Source organism: Oncorhynchus mykiss, chromosome 2 (assembly GCF_013265735.2).
Source record: "Oncorhynchus mykiss isolate Arlee chromosome 2, USDA_OmykA_1.1, whole genome shotgun sequence".
In the NCBI taxonomy this organism is placed as follows: domain Eukaryota; kingdom Metazoa; phylum Chordata; class Actinopteri; order Salmoniformes; family Salmonidae; genus Oncorhynchus; species Oncorhynchus mykiss.
Window position 1 is genome coordinate 55,014,683 of NC_048566.1, and position 17,118 is coordinate 55,031,800.

The 17,118-nt window shown below is 40.3% G+C and overlaps 1 long non-coding RNA gene across 1 annotated transcript in view; it reads left to right on the plus strand.

Annotated features, from left to right (window-relative positions):
- LOC118940499 overlaps positions 1-9,503 on the plus strand; it is a 23,747-nt gene extending 14,244 nt beyond the window's left edge. Inside the window, exon 3 of the long non-coding RNA XR_005037089.1 lies at positions 7,411-9,503. This is a non-coding gene — a long non-coding RNA (uncharacterized LOC118940499). The remainder of the gene's footprint in view (positions 1-7,410) is intronic.
- The last annotated feature ends 7,615 nt before the right edge of the window (positions 9,504-17,118 follow it).

The window sequence follows — 17,118 nt, forward strand, 5'->3', positions numbered from 1 at the left end:
ATCTACAGTCTCTGTTTTTTCCTAACAAAATGCAAACGTTTTCCTCAACACGAAATCCAGCAAATCTTAAATACCTCTGATTAGCTTGGTTGCCATCCAATTTACAGCATATTTTCATGCGAATATTCGCATATCTGTCGGAAAACAATACGCGCATTTTCCCAGCAGAGATGTCTCCATCCAACTGACTTTATGCGAATAACAGGCTGTGCGTGATCACGTAGTACACATACAAATAACTTTTGCTGTTAAAATACCATGTAACCGATGAAAAATACAGGTTAAATGGGTTTCCATTGCGTTTTCAACTCTACTGATTGTTTTGTCAAAAAATGTTTGCTTTTTATTGCAAATGTGCCCACTCTGGGTTAGGCACATGCTCTCTAGCCAACAGCTCACAGATACAGTGCAGGTAGGCTATCTACATTATGAGATTATTATGGATAAGAGAGATTTTATTTGTATTTGTTGAAGGCAGCCAAGCATTGATCATCATGTCACCAGAATAAGACCCTCGATATTTAATGGAAAGGTGCTTAACTAGCACATTCACCATCCTGTGAAGTTCATCGTGCATTTCATCTGTCGCCTAATGAACTGCATGGTTTCTCAAGTCGTAGTGGGAGGACCACACAACATATCATCACTGACTCCAAGTTTACTTCAATATGATGGTTATTATGTCAATACTGGCGCATGAAGGCGTGGTTATTGAGTCGTATTTGGAGCAGGGGAGTAGGAACGCTCATTCTCTACTTCAACCAACCCACAGTGCTTAGATAGTCTTTGTTCTCTGGTATTTCATGTTTTTCTATGGTGTTCTGTCTCTATTGCCAGGCTATGGTGACTGAGTCTGTACATTGTTAATGTCTTCCTTTGTTTGAACTCTGTGATTTGGACAAGGTGTTCTGCTAATCTCTATTTAGAATTTGGTAACATTGAAGTTTAATTAAAAATAATTTCATTTCAGCAATAATTAGGGTTTGTACAGTTGAAGTTGGAAGTTTACATACACCTTAGCCAAATACATTTAACACAATTCCAGACATTTAATCCTAGTAACAATTCCCTGACTTAGGTCAGGTAGGATCACCACTTTATTTGAAGAATGTGAAATGTCAGAATAATAGTAGAGAGAGTGATTTATTTTTCAGCTTTTATTTCTTTCATCACATTCCCAATGGGTCAGAAGTTTACATACACTCAATTAGTATTTGGTAGCATTGTCTTTAAATTATTTAACTTGGGTCAAACGTTTCGGGGAGCCTTCCACAAGCTTCCCACAATAAGTTGGGTGAATTTTGGCCCATTCCTCCTGACAGAGCTGGTGTAACTGACTCAGGTTTGTAGGCCTCCTTGCTCGCACACGCTTTTTCAGTTCTGCCCACAAATTTTCTACGGGATTTAGGACAGGGCTTTGTGATGGCCACTCCAATACCTTGACTTTGTTGTCCTTAAGCCCTTTTGCCACAACTTTGGAAGTATGCTTGGGGTCAATGTCCACTTGGAAGACCAATTTGCGACCAAGCTGTAACTTCCTGACTGATGTCTTGAGATGTTGCTTCAATATATCCACATCATTTTCCATCCTCATGATGCCATCTATTTTGTGAAGTGCACCAGTCCCTCCTGCAGCAAAGCACCCCCACAGCATCGTGCTGCCACCCCCGTGCTTCACGGTTGGGATGATGTTCTCCAGCTTGCAAGCCTCCCCCTTTTTCCTCTAAACATAATGATGGTGATGATGGTCAAACAGTTCTATTTTTCATCAGACAAGAGGACATTTCTCTAAAACATACAATATTTTGTCAAAATGTGCAGTTGCAAACCGTAGTCTGGCGTTTTTATGGTAGATTTGGAGCAGTGGCTTCTTCCTTGCTGAGCGGCCTATCAGGTTATTTCGATATAGGACTCGTTTTATTGTGGATATAGATACTTTTGTACTTGTTTCCTCCAGCATCTTCACAAGGTCCTTTGCTGTTGTTCTGGGATTGATTTGCACTTTTCGCACCAAAGTACGGTCATCTCTCGGAGACAGAACGTGTCTCCTTCCTGAGCGGTATGACGGCTGCGTGGTCCCATGGTGTTTATACTTGCGTACTGTTGTTTGTACAGATGAACGTGGTACCTTCAGGCATTTGGAAATTGCTCCCAAGGATGAACCAGACTTGTGGAGGTCCACAATTTTTTTCTGAGGTCTTGCCTGATTTCTTTTGATTTCCCCATGATGTCAAGCAAAGCAGCTTTGAGTTTGAAGGTAGGCCTTGAAATACATCCACAGGTACACCTCCAAATGACTCAAATTATGTCAATTAGCCTATCCGAAGCTTCTAAAGCCATGACATCATTTTCTGGAATTTTCCAAGCTGTTTAAAGGCACAGTCAACTTAGTGTATGTAAACTTCTGACACACTGGAATTGTGATACAGTGAATTATAAGTTAAATAATCTGTCTGTAAACAATTGTTGGAAAAATTACTTGTGTCATGCACAAAGTAGATGTCCTAACTGACTTGCCAAAACTATAGTTTGTTAACAAGACATTTGTGGAGTGGTTGGAAAACGAGTTTTAATGACTCCAACCTAAGTGTATGTAAACTTCCGACTTCAACTGTATATTGGTTCAAGATCTTTATTTGTTTGAACTTTGTTACTCGTGGTTGCATGGTTGAGTTTCTCTCTCTCTAGCTCTCACTCTCTACATATTGACCCAGACTAAGGTATTTAAATACTGCACAGTGATATTCTGCCTGGGGTAAATAGGTCCTGTTTCAGTGTAATTACTCTTCTTTACATAGCGACCACAATGATTCAGAGGGTGGAAAGATATCTCGCTCTCTCAAGCTAGCATAATGCCGCTCATACACAGTTACTGCCCATCGGGCAAAACTGCATGCAACATCCTTATGACACCATGGTCACATTGATACTGATTATGTAACGCTGTTTTGTTAATGTCTTTTTAGCAACAAGAATGGTTGTGTTTTTTTAATTCACAGGCATAAAATCAATTGTTCAGATGTAACTCCAGCTGTTCTTTTAGTGTGTGTGTGTGTGTGTCATACGTGATCGCTTTCATGTTCTTAGTTTTTCATCGTATCATGCATATTTACAATCATTTTGGTAGCCTACAGTATGTGTTGATTGTGGTCGGACGTAAGAGTACTGGCCATGCTTTCAATATGTATAAGTGTGTATTCAATATGCACATGCCTGCTCCAAAGTACAACCGCAAATTTGTATTTACATATATTTTCTATTTATTGAACCAGGCGAACTGACTGAGAATATATTCTCATTTACAGCAACGACCTGGGGAAAATTACAAAATATAATTAGCAATCAATATTAGCAATCAAAAATCTTACACAACAAATTAAAAATAGATCAATCATAGAATCCTAAAAACAAAAACAATATTCCCTAAAAATGACCAAACATGGCTGTCTGAACTGCTTTAGAGGCACCAATCCATTCAGCTTCAGCTCATTCTGACTTGCCTAGTTAAATAAAAACATATATTTAACATTCTGTAGACCATTCCACCAGAAAGGTGCACAATAGCTAAAGACAGATTCACCTAAATCTGTCGATATCAAAGGGAACTTTATAATGAGCCATTCCTGAGATGGTGTCTGATAGCTTGTATTTCTGTAGGTTAACAGAGAAGTGAGTGAGTGGTAGTTTATGTAAGAGGGCTTTATAAACAAAAAGCATGGAATGCATTGATCTACAAGATGTCAAAGAGGACCAGCCTACTTTCTGATAAAGAGTGCAGTGATGTGTGCCGAAACTATCAACCGAAATGAAGTGTAATGCACTACGATAAACTGCGCCCAGAGGCTTCAATACCAGTGGCAGATTCATTCATGTATGTACATAATATTGCCATAGTCTAAAACCGGTAGGTAATCCAAAAAATTCACAACAACTACCTTATACACACAAATGTAAAGGAATGAATATGTACACATAAATATATGGATGAGCGATGGCCGTGAGGCATAGGCAAGATGCAGTAGATGGTATAGAATACAGTATATACATATGAGATGAGTGATGTAGGATATGTAAACATTATTAAAGTGCCGTTATTTAAAGTGACTAGTGATACCTTAAGTCCATTTATTTAAGTTGCCATAGATTTGAGTCTGTATGTTGGCAGCAGCCTCTCCATGTTAGTGATGGCAGTTTAACAGTCTGATGGCCTTGAGATAGAAGCTGTTTTACAGTCTCTCGGTCCCAGCTTTGATGCACCTGTACTGACCTCGCCTTCTGGATGATAGCGGGGTGAACAGGCAGTGGCTCGGGTGGTTGTTGTCCTTGATCTTTTTAATCTTCCTGTGACATCGGGGGCTGTAGGTGTCCTGGAGGGCAGGTCGTTTGCCCTCGGTGATGCTTTGTGCAGACCACACCACCCTCTGGAGAGCCTTGCGGTTGAGAGCGGTGCAGTTGCCGTACCAGGCGGTGATACAGCCTGACAGGATGCTCTCGTTTGTGCATCTGTAAAAGTTTGTGAGTGTTTTAGGCGACAAGCCTAAAATAAATCCAGTGTACGTATGAATAAAATCTTCAGATATATTTTTACAAGATTTAGATAATACCATATACTTGGTTTTACCTGCATTAAGTTCTAATTCAAGTTCAACAAAGGATTTCTGCAAAGCTCCAAATGGCCTGATCAGACATGGGGGCAGTAACATACAAGTGTCATCTGCATACAGGTGAATTGTATAATTTTTTGACAGATCAACCAATATTGCTCATGTAAATAGTCAAAAGAACCGGACCAAGAATCGATCCCTGTGTGACACCCTTTGTTACAGTGCATTTGGAAAATCATCAGACCCCTTGAATTTTTCCACATTTTGTCACGTTACAGCCTTATTCTAAAATTCATGAAATCCTTTTTTTCCCTCAATCTACACACAATACCCCATAATGACAAAGCGAAAACAAGTTTAGAAATTTTTGCAAATGTATTGAAAATAAAAAAGATACCCTATTTACGTAAGTATTCAGACCCTTTGCTATGAGACTAAAAATTGACCTGAGTGTGTTGGAAGTTTTGGAATCTGCATTCACTGTGAATTCTGAACTATGAATTCTGCAGACTGCTCACAGTCAACCACAAACTCCAGAATTCACAGTGAATGCAGATTCCAAAACTTCCAGATATGCAGATAGTCGAAACTGTCACGTTCTGACCTTTATTTCCTTTGTTTTGTATGTACTTAGTATGGTCAGGGCGTGAGTTGGGGTGGGCAGTCTATGTTTGTTTTTCTATGATTTGGGGATTTGTATGGTTCTCAATCAGAGGCAGGTGTCATTAGTTGTCTCTGATTGAGAATCATACTTAGGTTGCCTGGGTTGCACTGTTTGTTTGTGGGTGATTGTCTATGTTAGTTGCTTGTGTCAGCACAGGTCTCATTTATAGCTTCACGGTCATTATTGGTTTATTGTTTTTGTATTCAGTGTTCAGTATTTTCTTTAATTAAATATTCATCATGAACACCTACTACGCCTCATTTTGGTCCTCCGATCCTTCTCGCCTCTCCTCTTCAGATGAAGAGGAGGAAGACCGTGGCAGAAACTTCCAGATTTCTACCAGTGAAATGAAAATGTGCTCGTTCTAGCTTGTGATTTGGAAAATTCTGATGTTTATGACCAAAACGTAATGTTAATATGGCAGTGGCAGAGTCAGGATGAAATCTCCCTTAAAAACATTTAATTGTTTTTGTTTTGTTTAATTTGTTTTGTTTTATCATTTTGTTTTCTTGTTTTTTTTCTCACTTGCTATGGCAATGTAAACACGTCTCCCATGCCAATAAAGCCCCGTTGAATTGAGAAAGAGAGAGAGAGAGATCCCCCATATGTTTTTGGTGAATTGAACAATCCCGCCACTCCTATGGCCTGCCGAGTTATCGATCCAAATACCCTGCACCAGCAGATTAATGAGAAAGGGCCCATTACACACACACACACACACACACACACACACACACACACACACACACACACACACACCACATCACAGATGAAGATAAGATACTTAACCAAGATAGGGTTAGAGAGCAAAGAGGGTGTTACATTTTTAAAAAGCAACTGGAAAGAGAGAAGGGATAGTAGGTAGAGGAGGACAAATTTAAAGAGGCATGAGAAAAGAGATAAATTAGGGAAACGACCGAGATCAGAGAAGAAAACGTATATACCATTCCCAGACCTCACTGTGGGACCAGCATAGAATAAGTGCTGAGATCTTACATTGGGAAAATCACTGATCTCAAATCAGTTTTAGGAATTGCTGGTTAAAAGTTTGGATCCAAATCACACTACTTATGTTTGAATTCAGTCATGGCCGCTTGCGTTTCTTAATGAACCAAATCTAAAATGAGTCCAAATCAGGAAGCGCAGTCGCCCTTGAACAGGGAGAATCACTGATCTTGGATCAGTTTTAACAGTAGGAATCCAGATCACCCCTCTCGACCTTCACTAACCACTCAGTCACAATCACCATCTCCATGTTTCCCTGCACATTGTACACAGCTCACCCATAGTGAAGAACATGACAAAGTCACAGCCATTTCCATTTGGACTGTTATTGCAGTATTGGAGATTCACTCATTATGAATTAAATTATAGCCCATAGCTCCGGCACACTGTGCGGCAAATGATAATTAACACAAATAATTATGGGGGGAAATAAATATATTTGAGCTCTGGGAGAGAGGATGGCTTCTCCAGCTCCTGTAATGTATGTTTGTTTCAGTGTTTGTTGGAATAGGCTACCTCAGATGTATAGAGAATATACATACATAAGTGTGTGCACATTTGTGTATACTGTATATTCTCTATACATCTGAGGTACTCCAACACACACACGCGCATTGCACGCACACATGTAGTCTGTTGCAGTGGGAGGCTTACATTGATCGAGCAAGGCTGAAGGCAGGCCAATGCCCCTGAGAGTTATAAGAGAACTGATATTCACTCACAGTCTCACAAGGCTGCACACAAGGCCATGTCACACTCTATAGCTGGGAGAATGCTCATGTGCCTCTATGGCTCTGTCTCTCGTTCTCTTTTCGTCTCTCTCTCTCTCTCTCTGTGTGTGTGTCTGTCTCTCTCTCTCTGTGTCTCTCTCTCTCTCTCTTTACACCAAAGATCATTAAAGATTTGTCTATAATTCAATTAATTGAAAATGTAATGTTGAAAAAACAACAAGAGGAAACTAATATGTAATTGTTGGTAGCAAGTAAAACTTATAGACTATTGGTAAATCTGTATTTTTTAAAGATTTTGATTTATCAATCAATGTGTTTTCAGGTAATTCACTTGGATAAGGTTTCACCCCTCCCTGTATTTGTGACCTACACACCAACCCTCTCTCTCTGGTCATTGTTTTCACAGAGCTGGAGGCATATGCTGCAGACAAAGCGGGGGACCTCCTCTCCCCCTCCCTCTCAGTGTGCTGTCCCTGTGTTGATCAGCAGAGAGAGACTAATGATGGGCAGGTTATCCCCCCACGTGTGAAGACCCAGGATTCAAAGGTCATATCCTCCCCCACCCCCCCACCCCCCAAGCCACCGAACTCTGCCATACCTCTGCCGATATTGAAAACCAATCAGGGCCTTCCTTCAGGCAATTTGTCGTGGTGGTCAGAAGGGGTGGAAGGGGGAGTATAAGTGGGATAGGAATAGGAAACAGGCTGAGAGGGAAGGTGTTTGTGTGTAGGGGGGGTTTGGGTGGTGGGTGGCAGTGGGGAGTGGGATACTGATGATTCTCCATCTGTCCGACAAGGACCTTAGGGAGGCAATCTGTTATTTTTGAAAAGCCCTTGTCGATGGTGAGAAGTTATAGAGGCTCTATCCGGCCATTTACTGCTTGATGTTGTTCATTTATAAACATGAAAAGACCCCTTTCCCCGGGTAAACAGTTTGACCCTGCGGACGGCAGGTCACTGTTATTATGTGATAGAGATTTGAGAAGGTGATGTGTAGTCTACCTCACTCAGCAGTTTGGTGTCAGTGCTGGATCATGCTACGGCAGGGCTTTTTTTTTTTTTTTACACGAAACGTTAAAAAAAAAGCTGAAACAGGGAGGGACTTCCTAGATTTGTCAAATTAAAAAAATAAAAAAATAAAAAAAAGTTTTCTGTTTTAAGACATTTGCCATTGCGTTCCCTAACATGAACCAGGCATCACAGCCTTCTCAATCTAAGGCAGTGATTCCCAAACCTCTCCTTGAGTACACCCAGCCATTCCACTTATTTCAATGTATTCCAGTTCTAGCACACCTCGTTAAATTGATCAACTAAACACAGAGCCCTTCATTGGTTGAAATCAGGTATGCCAGCACTGGAACACATCAAATACGTGGAATGTGGGGGTACACCAGGGGAGGTTTGGGAAACACTGATCTACAGAACGACCTGTGATGATGTTTTTGACACTACTAACTAGTCACCTTTTGCATAATATTAGCTGCCTGTTGTGTGGTACACTATGCCATTGATACTGACACAGTTTTGAGGCATCGGTAGAGATTGTGATAAACAGTTCAAATTAGATGACAATGGTATGTACGTATCTCTGTAGCACAAGACACACACATTCACACACTGAAAAGTAGAGTCATCCCTGTGGTCTGTTACCTGAGAGATCCTGGGGCGGAGGAGTCTAATACAGGTGTGATGTCATTGTGCTAAACACACACACACACACACACACATACAGTATACACACACACACATACAGTACACACACACACCATCTATTTTTGTGAAAGGTCTGGCAGTCATCGTCTCTCGCCGATAAAGTCTGTTATTTCCTTATGTGGCAATGTGGGTATTTATATGTAGAGAAGATATCCACCACCGAGAGAGAGAGGAACAGTGAGAGAGAGAGAGGCTACTGCCTCTACAGGTTTGAGGCCACAGACAACTCTGTTTCCTCCCCCCGCCCTCTCTCCTTTCCTCTATCCCCCGGCCTTGCTTCATCCTTCTCTCATCCTCCTCTCTCTCGTAGACATTAGCTAGGTTTCCATGAACTTTTCCAGCAATTTTTTTTTTGGGGGGGACATTTAGAAAGTTCACATAGAAAACAGATGTGACAATTGCCTGCTACAATGTGTTTCCATTGAACTATCTTGTGTCGATAAAACAGCTGGATGTAATGAAGTCACACCTAAAAAAAAAAAAAAAGAACTTTCTTTCGCAAGAAAGAACAGTGTCGGCTAAAAATGAACTTGAAGTGTTTCCATTACCCATTTAGGCAAAATGCTCATTAATAAATTGGCGACAGCCTATATGCCATCCCACCTTTCTGTTTCATGTCTCAGGTAGCCCGCATAGAGACAATGCAAGAATTTACTAATATTTGCCATATTCTAATCATTCTCATGTGCCAATGTATCGCCACAGTCTGTGTCATGGTGATTTATTTTTTATTTTTTTAGGGGGTGGATCAGCTTTAATATCGAGAATAAATTGTTGCTTCCATCAATGTAATTGTCTGCATCATTTCCAATCTCCCATACATTTTTGGGTTAAGTATATATACATACATACATACATACATACATACATACATACATATCTACATATATATCTATATCCACATATACATACATAAACTTTCACACATTTCCACATATACAGTTGAAGTTGGAAGTTTTTCACAATTGCTGACATTTAATCCTAGTAAAAAACTTTATTTTAAGAATGTGAAATGTCAGAATAATAGTAGAGAATTATTTATTTTTCAGCTTTTATTTCTTTCATCACATTCCCAGTGGGTCAGAAGTTTGCATATACTTAATTGGTATTTGGTAGCATTGCCTTTAAATTGTTTAACTTGGGTCAAACGTTTCGGGCAGCCTTCCACAATCAGTTGGGTGAATTTTGGCCTATTCCTCCAGACAGAGCTGACAGAGTCAGGTTTGTAGGCCTCCGCACATGCTTTTTCAGTTCTGCCCACAAATGTTCTATAGGATTGAGGTCAGGGCTTTGTGGTGGCCACTCCAATGCTTTGACTTTGTTGTCCTTAAGCCATTTTGCCACAACTTTGGAAGACCCATTTGCGACTAAGCTTTAACTTAACTGATGTCTTGAGATGTTGCTTCAATATATCCACATAATATTCCTGCCTCATGATGCCATCTATTTTGTGAAGTGCACCAGTCCCTCATGTAGCAAAGCACCCCCACAATATGATGCTGCCACCCCCATGCTTCATAGTTGGGATGGTGTTCTTTGGCTTGCAAGCATCCCCCTTTTTCCTCCAAACATAACGATGGTCATTATGGCCAAACCGTTCTGTTTTTGTTTCATCAGACCAGAGGACATTTCTCCAAAAAGTACGACCTTTGTCCTCTTGTGCAGTTGCAAACTGTAGTCGCTTTTTTCTGGCAGTTTTGGAGCAGTGGCTTCTTCCTTGCGGAGAGGCCTTTCAGGATATGTCGATATAGGACTCGTTTTACTGTGGATATAGATACTTTTGTACCTGTTTCCTCCAGCATCTTCACAAGGTCCTTTGCTGTTGTTCTGGGATTGATTTGCACTTTTCGCACCAAAGTATGTTCATCTCTAGGAGACAGAACGTGTCTCCTTCCTGAGCGGTATGACGGCTGCGTGGTCCCATGGTGTTTATACTTGCGTACCATTGTTTGTAGAGATGAACGTGGTACCTTCAGGTATTTGGAAATTGCTTCCAAGGATGAACCAGACTTGTGGAGGTCTACAATTTTTTTCTGAGGTCTTGGCCGATTTCCTTTGATTTTCCCATGATGTCAAGCAAAGAGGCATTGAGTTTGAAGCTAGGCCTTGAAATACATCCACAAGTATACAGACTCAAATGATGCCAATTAGCCTATCAGAAGCTTCTAAAGCCATGACGTAATTTTCTGGAATTTTCCAAGCTGTTTAAAGGCACAGTCAACTTAGTGTATGTAAACTTCTGACACACTGGAATTGTGATACAGTGAATTACAGGTGAAATAATCTGTCTGTAAACAATTGTTGGAAAAATTACTTGTGTCATGCACAAAGTAGATATCCTAACTGACTTGCCAAAAATATAGTTTGTTTGCAAGAAATTTGTGGAGTGGTTGGAAAACGAGTTTTAATGACTCCAACCTAAGTGTGTGTAAACTTCCGACTTCAACTATATATGCCACTTTGATTCTGTTTCAGTAATAATGAAATCAGACCTTCTTGTTGCTTGTCCGATAATCTACCATTTATAACGGAGTGGTGAAAACAAGCTAATAATGATCCTCTGAGTATATTAAAAAAGGTTTGGTATACTTACACTGGTATGCCATCCAGCCCTGGAGTTTTCCCGGACTTAAAGGCTTTAATTGCATCAAGAAGTCCCTCCTCTGTTATTTGGCCTTCAAATTAGTCTTTCTGTACAGATGTTAATTTTACATTATTATTGTGAAAGAAATCCATACAATTAGCTTGGATTAGTGCAGATGGAGGAGACTGAAACGAAAACATATTCTTGAAGTACTTTACCTCCTCTTACAAATGATAGTTTGGTGAATCATGAGTGACTCCATCATTTGTAACAAGTTCCAATAAAACAATTTTGGTAGCATTTCTATGTTGAAGATTGAAAAAGAATTTGGTGCATTTTTCCCCATATTCCATCCAGTTCGCATTAGTTTTTACAATATATTACACTGGATCTTTCTTGAATACCTTTCTCCATTTCTTTTTGTTTTTCCTCTAACTTACTCTGAGCCTCTACGGTACAGTTTTTATTGCTGTCTAACTGTACTGTTAGTCCTTCAATTTCCTTTGTTAATATGGACTCTTTTGACCTAAATTGCTTTTGTTTTATAGATGAGTACTGAATTGCATGGCCTCTAAAGGCACATTTAAAAGTGTCCCATACAATAAGGGGATCTGCTGTACCTATGTTATGTCGGACAAAGTCAGTTATAAATTCTCCTGTCCTAGTTAAAAACAAGTTATCATCCAGTAGGCTTTAATTCAATTTCCAATATCTTCGCTCACGTGGAAATTCTGTAAGAGTAATATATATGCCAATTATGTGATGGTCCGATGGCATTCTGTCCCCTATCAACACTTTTTAAACTTTTGGTGCCAGAGAGAATGACATAAGAAAGTAATCAAGACGACTTGCACTCATGTAGATATGAAATAATTGGATGGTGAAACTTTCATCCAGTCAACCAGAAAAGCAAGGTGAAGCAATAGCCATCATTTATTAGAAAAAATTAAGTTTCCATCATCATTTGCAATAAAGAAAGTTAGACAAAAGGAAAATCCATCCCAGTCCAAGGGATAAAAATGTTGTCTGTCTCCTGTATCTGCTGTTTCCATTACACATGTCACAAAGATTTTTATTTCAACATTACTTTAGTCGAATAAACCTGGGGCAATGGAAACCTGCCTAGTGTTTCTCCTCCTGCCGTTCCAGTGCTGTGCGGCCCAGATGCCATTTTCAGAGGAATTGATTTCCCCTTCGGTTGGCTTCATTATCTGCGGTGTGCAGCAGCAAACCCCCTCCTTCTCCTTCCCTCCGTCCTTTTTTTCCATGCCAGGCATCCTGCCATCAAGGAGAGGTCACCCAGCTTGTGACTGCAGCACAGGGGAGGTACAGTGAGCCATGGCTGCAGAGCTCCAAGGCTCCAGGGCTGCAGGCTGGAGAGGGGGAGGGACAGGCTGAGCCCAACTGCAGACTCATAGAGCGTGAAATAAGGAGATAGGCTCTCTATCTGCCACTACCAATGACTCAATCCCTTCTTTCATGCAGCCCCCTAGAATCTACAGTAACTGCCGTTTTATGAAACGGCCATGGCCCCTGTTGTAAATTCTCATGTCCTTGTTTCACAGGCTTCAATTGTCTTTAGTAGCTGTGGTTCCGGGGATACACTGGTTTTAGTGTAAGGGAAAAGTGTGTGTGTGTGTGTGTGTGTGTGTGTGTGTGCCCTATTGTCCCAAATGCCATCCTATTCCCTATATAGTGCAGCACTTTTGACCAGGGCCTATAGGGCATTGGTCAAAATTTGTGCACTATGTAGAGTGATGTGTGCCATTTGTGATTAACATGTGTGCAGATAATTAATTGAGCAGGTGGTGCTGCCAAGCGATTAGTTAGTGAGGAGGGGTCTTTACTGCCAGCTTAGGTTTCGTCCCAAATGGCACCCTATTCCTTATATGTAGTGCACTACTTTTGACCAGGTCCCGATGTAGTGCATTATGTAGTAGTAGTGCATCCCGATGTAGTGCCATTTGGGATACAATATCTGAAACAGTGCAACACTGAATAATAGTTAACCTAGACTGCATATAGCAACATAAATGCATCAACTTTAAGTAGCTCATTTCTCTAATACGCTGTCCACCATTTCTTTCTCCTTTTTTTCTCCTCTCAGAGTACAAAGTCGTATACTGTGTCCGAAAATTGCACCTTATTTCCTATAGTGCACTACTATCAACCAGGGCCTGTCATGCCAAATAATGTCCTCCGGCCAAATAGTGTCCCACTCTACATTACAATGGGATTTAGCGTCCGTTGCTATATCAACGGTGTGATGACCTAATGATTAAAATTTTGGAGATCATTACAGCCTAAATCATATTCTATTCATCATCGTTATGCAAACAAGGCTGATTTCCACGACAATTTCGCTGTTTAAACAAGTTTTGTTTAGCTAATAAAATGAAAACATTATTTCAAAACCTTGTTAATATTACAACATGAAATCCATGTCTTAAAGATTGCTATGTTTCAGAAATGGCGAAGAAAAACGAGTAATCTGCTTGACACATCAAAGTTACTTACCTTACAGATCACGAAGTCAGCTAATGTTCATTCCATTCATATGCAAATCCATTGCAGTGTTATAGATGGGAGATATGTAATTTTCAACACTTTTGGAAGGTATGGCCTACCTCAAGCTGGTCCCCTTCCGACTCAGAGTACAGAGAATCAGACTGATCTGAACTCACTGGTTCTGGTGGACGGGATACCTCCTGGGGGGCTCGGACAGATAATGGTCCTAAAGTCATTTGGAGATAGAAATTGAAGTGGTACATTTTTATAAGCTTAGCATAACTACCATTTTCTTGCTTTCTCAAATGTCAACCAAAGCTTAACCTTTCTGATCTCCCCATCCCGGATCCGGGATCGTGAATACAGACTCAAGCTCATTACCATAACGCAACGTTAACTATTCATGAAAATCGCAAATGAAATGAAATAAATATGCTAGCTCTCAAGCTTAGCCTTTTGTTAACAACACTGTCATCTCAGATTTTCAAAATATGCTTCCCAACCATTGCAAAACAAGCATTTGTGTAACAGTATTGATGGCTAACGTAGCATTTAGCATTAGCATTCAGCTGGCAACATTTACACAAAAAAACAGAAAAGCATTCAAATAAAATAATTTACCTTTGAAGAACTTCAGATGTTTTCAATGAGGAGACTCTCAGATAGCAAATGTTCAGTTTTTCCTGAAAGATTATTTGTTTAGGACAAATCGCTCCGTTTTCTGCGTCACGTTTAGCTATGAAAAAACCCCTGTATCCAGGATTGTGTAAATCTATCAGCAAGCTCATTAGCATAACACAACGTTAACTATTCATGAAAATCGCAAATGAAATGAAATAAATATGCCATCTCTCAAGCTTAGCCTTTTGTAAACAACACTGTCATCTCAGATTTTCAAAATATGCTTCTCAACCATAGGAAAACAATCATTTGTGTAAAAGTAGCTAGCTAGCTTTAGCATTTAGCGTTAGCATTTAGCGTTAGCATTAGCGTTAGCATCCAGCACGCAACATTTCAACAAAAACATAAAAGCCTTCAAATAAAATAATTTACCTTTGAAGAACTTCGGATGTTTTCAATGAGGATACTCTCAGTTAGATAGCAGATGCTCAGTTTTTCCAAAAAGATTCTTTGTGTATTAGAAATAGCTCCGTTTTATACATCACATTTGGCTACCAAAAAAAATCTGAAAATTCAGTCCTCAAAACGCGAACTTTTTTCCAAATTAACTCCATAATATCGACTGAAAACATGGCAAACGTTGTTTAGAATCAATCATCAAGGTGTTTTTCACATATCTCTTCATTGATACATCGTTCTTGGACACATGGTTTCTCCCCTATATCAAATGGAAAAGTACCAGCAGCTGGCAATTGCGCACCGAATTCCACGCAGGACACCAGGCGGACACTTGGAAAATGTAGTCTCTTATGGTCAATCTTCCAATGATATGCCTACAAATACGTCACAATGCTGCTAAGACCTTGGGCGAACGACAGAAAGTGTAGGCTCATTCCTTGCGCAATCACAGCCATATAAGGAGACAATGGAAAACAGAGCTTCAGAAATTCTGCTAATTCCTGGTTGATGCATCATCTTGGTTTCGCCTGTAGAATGAGTTCTGGGGCACTTACAGACAAAATCTTTGCAGATTCTGAAACTTCAGAGTGTTATATGCATAGTCGAGCATCTTTTCGTGACAAAATATCGCGCTTAAAACGGGAACGTTTTTTATCCAAAAATGAAATAGCGCCCCTAGAGATCTAACAGGTTAACATACTTTGTCTATTGGGCTTCACTGAAGTGTAGTGCATCAGTGCTTCCAGTGGTTGACCGTCCAACTGCTCCAACTGTAGAAGATTGTTGGCTTCCACTGAGGTAACCCTAGGAAGACAAATACATTTTTTATATTCGCTTTAACAGATGGTGACCCCAGCTAGGAGCGAAAGAGCAGCGTGGTTTCCCAGGTCTCGCCTTCCTTTCGTCCTTCTTCCAAACCAGGTAATTCACCCGGATATCGTAGCACTTGTTCCCCTTCTTGATTCTGCTCCGGTAACTCTCCTTCTGTTTCTCCTGAGGCTTGTCCATGTTCAGTCTCACCTTGATTGATGACAGGAATGCATGCAATTATAGTTCATATTACAAATACATTTCTTACATATCTCTTGGAGGGCCACAAAATAAATAAACAACTGACAATCATTTTTACCTGGTCAAAAAACTCCACATCTTAGTCCGTGCCTGAAGGTAGTACTCAAAGTCGTTCTGATCTGTTTCGACAACTTCCAGCACATCAGGTGAGGTTTCAGTGATCTGAAAGTACGTTATACCTTGTTCCAGCGTTCATGACGTCGGTCACTCAAGATGACCATCCTTCCCCCGTAGTTAGATATGATTGCTTAACAAGTCGGAAGAGAAGAGTTGCTGAAATACTCAAGTCCAAGTCACCTAGTTAATTCTTAGGGTTGCAATCCTGTTAATGCTTATCAATTGGCTTACTACACAAGACTCTTAAAGTATTTCATTTAAAGGTTAATTGTATTTTTTGATCACAGAAACAATGAGAAAATATGGAGAGAAAAAAATAATAAAATGTTAATTATATAAAGCATCCTGTCTAATCATCTGCCAGAGAGTATCCCCTATCGGCCAAAGCCGAAAACATTTGGGCCAGATAACTATCGGCCCAAGCCCCATGTAATACAATTGGGCCGCATAACTCACACCGGAATCGGCATCAGTCCAATTCCCGCATCCTTGCCATAAGTAATACTGCCGAAGGCGGCCCAGACTCGGACCACATGATGTTGGCTGAGTGTGACTCTCAGTCTAGTGCCCCGACGCTCAGCTGGAATCGTCCCAGATTCACTGTGCTAGCTGGGATATGTCTGTCATATTTAGGAGTCTAGCTATAAGTTAAACCTGATCAATCAAATGGATAGGTGTAAGCAATTATAGTAATTCTAAACGCACTTAACTTCTTATGGCTGCAGGGGCAGTATTGAGTAGCTTGGATGAAAGGTGCCCAGAGGTGCCCAGAGTAAACGGCCTGATCCTCAGTCCCAGTTGCTAATATATGCATAGTATTATTAGTATTGGATAGAAAACACTCTGAAGTTTCTAAAACTGTTTGAATGCTGTCTGTGAGTATAACAGAACTCATATGGCAGGCAAAAACCTGAGAAGAAATCCAAACAGGAAGTGGAAAATCTGAGGTTGGTCGATTTTTAACCCAGCCCCTATTGAATACACAGTGGGATATGGATCAAGTTGCACTTCATAGGGCTTCCACTAGATGTCAACCGTCTTT